This window comes from Silene latifolia, chromosome 5 (genome assembly GCF_048544455.1).
Source record: "Silene latifolia isolate original U9 population chromosome 5, ASM4854445v1, whole genome shotgun sequence".
Lineage (NCBI taxonomy): Eukaryota > Viridiplantae > Streptophyta > Magnoliopsida > Caryophyllales > Caryophyllaceae > Silene > Silene latifolia.
The window spans coordinates 11,273,223-11,278,955 of record NC_133530.1 but is presented as its reverse complement, the minus strand read 5'-3'; the positions used below and the strand labels follow the sequence as shown (position 1 = coordinate 11,278,955).

At 37.9% G+C, this 5,733-nt stretch overlaps 1 long non-coding RNA gene across 1 annotated transcript; it reads right to left on the bottom strand.

Annotated features, from left to right (window-relative positions):
• Positions 1-2,295: 2,295 nt before the first annotated feature.
• On the bottom strand, positions 2,296-4,708 carry LOC141655894 (uncharacterized). Its single transcript, XR_012548225.1, has 3 exons — positions 4,622-4,708; positions 4,416-4,524; positions 2,296-2,651 (listed from the first exon to the last, which is right to left on the bottom strand). It is a non-coding gene; the product is annotated as an uncharacterized LOC141655894 (long non-coding RNA).
• Between the last annotated feature and the right edge of the window lie 1,025 nt (positions 4,709-5,733).

Sequence of the window (5,733 nt, the reverse complement as noted above, 5' to 3'; positions counted from 1 at the left end):
TCCCAATACCATGCTCTAAACTCCAAGAGAAGGTTCCTCAAAAATTCCACAAGGTTCTCATTTCAAAACAAGGTAGTAACATACCAACCTCAAATTATGAAAAATCAATAGGATCTCAAATTTCTCTATCCTTTTACTTATTAAGGATTCTCAAAAGCAGAACTACACCCAGCTCCAACATTGTCTCATCATCTCAAGCACTCAATGCGACCTCAAGGTCTATAAAACTATAGGATTAACAAATTCTTCTCAACACTAAATCTCTCTAAACTCAAGAACTCTCAAGAGTCAACTAGAATGCCAAATCACATCACCAAACCATTATGGTCATCAACATCCCCAAGGAGTATTCTTTCAAATTTGATATCCTAAACTTACTTACCATCAAATTCTCAAGGTACAAGGTCATAATTGTAACAACACTTTATCACCTCAGAGTTTCTAAAACCATAAATTGAAATTAGGTTCCTTAGCCTAACAATTGGTGTCATCCATACCATTACCCTTTCTAGTTACCAAAACAAGTGCTAAGACTTCCCAACAATGTAGCTTACTCTCACTCTCATAACATACTTCAAGTAGTAATCAATATCACCCTCTAAAACCAACAAATAATCTCACATTTAACATTTCCCACATGATAACATATACACTATCAAACCCTCATATCCAAAATGATTATGGAAGCCCAACCCAAACTCGGCTACTTAGTCAAACCTATATCCTCAAATCACATCTTACAAACTCTGTAAACATGGTCAACAGGGTACCAACTATACTAAGGAGGTAAGGAGTGATAACGGAATAGAGAAACAAGAAAAATTTTAAAGGGTGCATGCATCTGACAAGTTAGGAAACTAAGGAGTCAGACCGTAAAGATAACGGTTGACAAAAATAAGAGGTATTCGAGTTAAGAAGATATCTCGGGAAAGAAGAAGATACGTAAAATTTAGCATAAAGACAAGGTTCAACGATCGTTAAAGAGAAGGAAAGGAGAATAGAAGCGGCACAATGAAAGGGTTACCGCTTACTAAACACTCATCAAAGCTTATGATCGATATGATAAGGTTACTTCACTAAGGTGCTCAACAAAGCCCTAAATGTCTACTACATCATAGGACTAACAAGGATTCCACAATGGTAAGTATTCCTCAACTCAATTGATTCTAAAAGCCAAAATCAATTCACCACACAAATTCATTTGTTACTATCCATGTCCCAAAGTATCTCCCTTGCAATTCTCATCCTCGAACTTCACTTACTATGTCATCCCCAAGTACCATGGCTTGTTTACTCCCTCAACTCACGATTTAATACTTCTAGTCTCCGATACCATAAATTAGAATCACAATTTTGAACTCACGAACTACATCGAACAACATTCCACCAAAATTCCCAAATTCAGATATGATTAATAAGGTCAACAAGGGCTACCCTATACTAGATTTGGTCAACTCAAAAGGTTTAACAAACTAACTAATTCCAAAGTACAATACCAATCCATTAATCAACATCAATGTCCTATTGTATTCCTTTCAAGGCCCACAAGGATTAGGGCTAACTATCATACCTTTAATTCTCCACAAGAAATATCGAGACTCTCAAATGAAGTAGCTTAGGTTCATTCCATCCTACGTGCTAAGGTAGTACCCATGCTTAATCATCTATAACAAACAAGCTCTCTATAGACATAAATCCCAAGGTATTTCTCAATTCACTAAATTCTCATATCAAGCACAACTAACAAGACTAACCAAAGGATCCCAAATTATATTCTCCTATACAACTCAAACCTTAAACAATCAATTTCTCCACTTGTTCACGCCCTCCAATGATACATTCTCTCAAAACTGGGTTCTCTTGAACAAGGGAACTATCCTGTGGTATAAAAGGAAGGTGTCCACATGGACTTTATTATAAGAAGAAAACGAACCTAAGATGAAACGGGAGAAAGAATTGAAAGGTAGTTACCTAGGCGAGATAAGAGGAATTTGAAAGACGAATGACCAACGAAAATGGAAGATTAAGGTAAGATACACTGAATACGAAAAGAAATATCAAGAAAGTGGAAGCATTCTACATTTGGCATAACCAACCTTTAGTGGCACCAAAACTAATAACTAACAATCAACAAACCTAACAATTAACAATCACAAACAGACTACCACATAAAATCCTAATTCTACCCATCCTACCCTTCTCTCAAGTTTATTATTTTAAGGTCAAGTGATTTCTAAGTGGGGTGCACAAACGTGTGTCGGGAGCAATAGGCTCTGATACCAACTGTGACACCCTTAAATCTAGCCTTAATTATATACGTAAATTCTACAGAAAAACTGGTAGGATATGTTTGTAAATGGTTCAACTAGTCCAAAACCTGCAATTTCAAAAAATTTTCTAACTAAACCATTCACAACCAATTCCAACTCAAAAAGAGTGTCATAACCCTGCAACAGCTGATAAACTAACTTACATATATAACTAAAGACGCGGAAATATAAGGATACAAACCAAAAATAGAAAGGGAGACATATGTCCCTTCAAATTATATACAAAACAAAAGTGTAAAAGGTTTACTAATAAAATAGCCAAAACTAGGTCCAAGGTTCCATGCTCACTAGCCGTCTGTGACCCCAACTAGCATCAACAACCTGTCAATCGCATTTTATACAAACACGAAAGCCACAATTCAGTGGGGAGTAACTTCGAGTCCTCCCAGCCACGAATCGTCAAAATTAATGTAACATGTAGTGTAACATGTAAACAATTTGATAAACCATTTACTTATCATGTATTCTAACAAATGACCCCTAAACTGACCCAACTAACTATCATGTGAATCATATACCAAATTGTAATCCAAACTCTATCAACCATAGCCGGCTTGCATCTCACCTTCTATGATTCATAGAATCATCAAACAAGAAAGGGCAATATATCAAAGACAGGCATAAGTTCTTAGCACCGTCAATAGTCACTTTGTAACTCAAGTCTATACCACGAGGTAGGGAAGGTAATCGAACCGATATCTTGGCTCAGTGGTTACTATTAAGAAAACATGGCCAAGAGACAACACAACCCTAGCCTAAAATCTGCGCAGACCTAGACATGCGGATACACACCACCGCACCCGAGACTCACAACTTTTTTTTTAAAACAAAGTGAAGTGAGTACCCTAAGGACACCACCGAAGGGTCGGCTAGTACTTAAGCTGACCCCATACTATCAAAATAAGTACCTGAGGTCATGCCCCAACTTGGATAAACATCCACTAGTCAGGAACACAAAGGCTATCAAGCAGTGAACATATACTCGTCAAAGACTATAAAGACCTATCTATGATGAAGGCCGAAATACTCACCTAGGACCTAGTCACAGCTAGTCCCAGCTTGAATATTTTAGCCCACACCACCCAAGACTCACCACATAAGTCAAGTAAGACACCCACTTAACCTTAAGAGGGCAAAAAGTCCTACTTACCAACATAAATTCTAACATTCTATCATGTGAAAGCTATATAAATGTCTATTTACAGCATACAATCCCAACAGTTCCTCAATAAGAATTCAATACTAACTTCCAATTCTAGCAATTTTAACAATATTAAAGGCTTTAGGGGAATCTAGGGCCATTACTACAAAATAAGAAGCTATTTAAATTCAACTAACTAAATAAGAAGCTATTTAAATTCAACTAATTACACATGTGAAATAGAGATATAATAAATGGCCTAAAACAAGAAAAAGGCCGATTATCTAATTCATTCAACCAATTTTTACCCGCAACTCCAGCCTGCGGCACAGTGCGGTCAAATTGCGGTGACCAATCACTCAATTAACTGACATCGCGTCAGTCAAAGGGACTAAGGCTCAGGTTTCGGCACAATCAACAAAGCATTACAATTATCCCTATACAATTCATTCTGAGCCTATTATTTACAAATTCATTTTTGTAGACTATCCTAACATGTGATAACTATTAATATAAGCACAATTTTTCCATTAACATAATTTTTGTTACTAGTATGCTTCAATTCAAATTACTACCCTTTTGTTACTTATACTATTCTAATATTAATTAACCCGAAAAGACCAAGATTGTACGAAAACCCGCGAAACAAGCACGGACCAACCCGGGCCAACCCCAAGACCGGCCGGGGCTGCCGTGGGCCTGCCGGCTGCTGCCGGGCCCGCTGCCGCACCATTTCTCCTCTTTTTTTTCATTTTTTATACATTATAAGACCGTCTGAACATTAATTAATCGTCCCAAATTCAATTTTGATAATTTAAACTAACAATTGACATGCATGCAACCATTCTAAACATGTGAAAATTTCTACACCAACAAAAATCACCAAACATACAAAAATAAAAAACATGTGACGATCTTTCGTCGAGTAACTCGAAATATGTTACCTTAAGCTAGAAAAAGAGCAATTAACACCTTGAAAACCCAAACCCTAACGACACTAGCCGCTATCCTCTACAATATACGAGTCCCCGAACTCGTCTTCCAATCCTTCACCTAAATAAACAATTAAAACACAATAATTAAGCAAAAATACCGAATTTCCGAAAATTTGTCTTAAAATAACTTAATGAAAACTGAAATTAGAACATACTAAGTTGTAGATCGTGGCGAGGGGATTCTGGAAAGGTAAATTTCGCGAAAAACGGACAAGAAACGAAGGATTTATGGCGATTTTAAGCTTGAATTGGTAAAAATGGTGTTTGGAATTGTTTTAGACGATTGAAGAAGATGAACAAAGGCCAAAAATCAGAAAAATAAAGGATAGGGGGAAGGGGAGCCGTGTAAGAGGAAAAGAAAGGACGGGATTCGGGTTTGAGTCGGGATTTTTACGAGTCGGTTTTGACTCGTTTCAATAATAATTAAATCCGTAAGTCAAATGCAAATTCCGTCAAGTCCAAAGTCTTTAAACACGAGATTACAATAAAATTGAGTATTCATACGACCCACTTCCAAATTCGTTTACCCAACGTTCAAACGAGTTGTCATTTTCCCCCCGATACGCCCTTATTTCGAAATAAAAGATTTTACACGGTTTAAACTATTTTTAAACATTTCAAAACTATCAAAATAAATACTTTTCTTCAAAATATAATAAAATTATATTTCTTTGAATTATTTTTACTTTAAATACATTATTGTCAAATTTTACTTGATTAAATAATTATTTTCGAAACATATTAACGGTCCGAAATTTACGGGGCGTTACACTTCCATCTTTCCCTCTGCTCAACCATGACCTTATAGCCGCCCTGAAGTTTGTCTCTCTCCTCCCGCAGCTTAGCGGCATCAGCCAACAGGGACTCAGCCTTAGCTCTCTCGGCCAGGACCGCCTTGTCAGCATCCTCCCTAAGCTTTCGCTCAGCGAGGAAGTCCAGCTTCGCCTTCCCGGCCTCCCCCTTGGAAGCGGCAAGATCAAGCTTAAGTCGTTTGAGCTCAGGGGCAGTTTGAGCCACGAGCTTTTCTTGCTCGATAAGTTGAGTGCCGGCAGTTTCAGCCCACTTCACCAGCCTTTTGGCCAGCCTTATGCCGTCCTCCCTGAGCTGAACACAGGAAGCCTTCTGGGACGAGGCGTCGGCGGAGACATTTTGGTCACCCGTCTGCACAGGCTGCTTCTCCAATTGTCGTTCGGTGAGAACAACAGCTGGCGACGGCTGATCTACAAAAAACCCTGACAAAGCGTCCATGTCAACATTCATTGACATA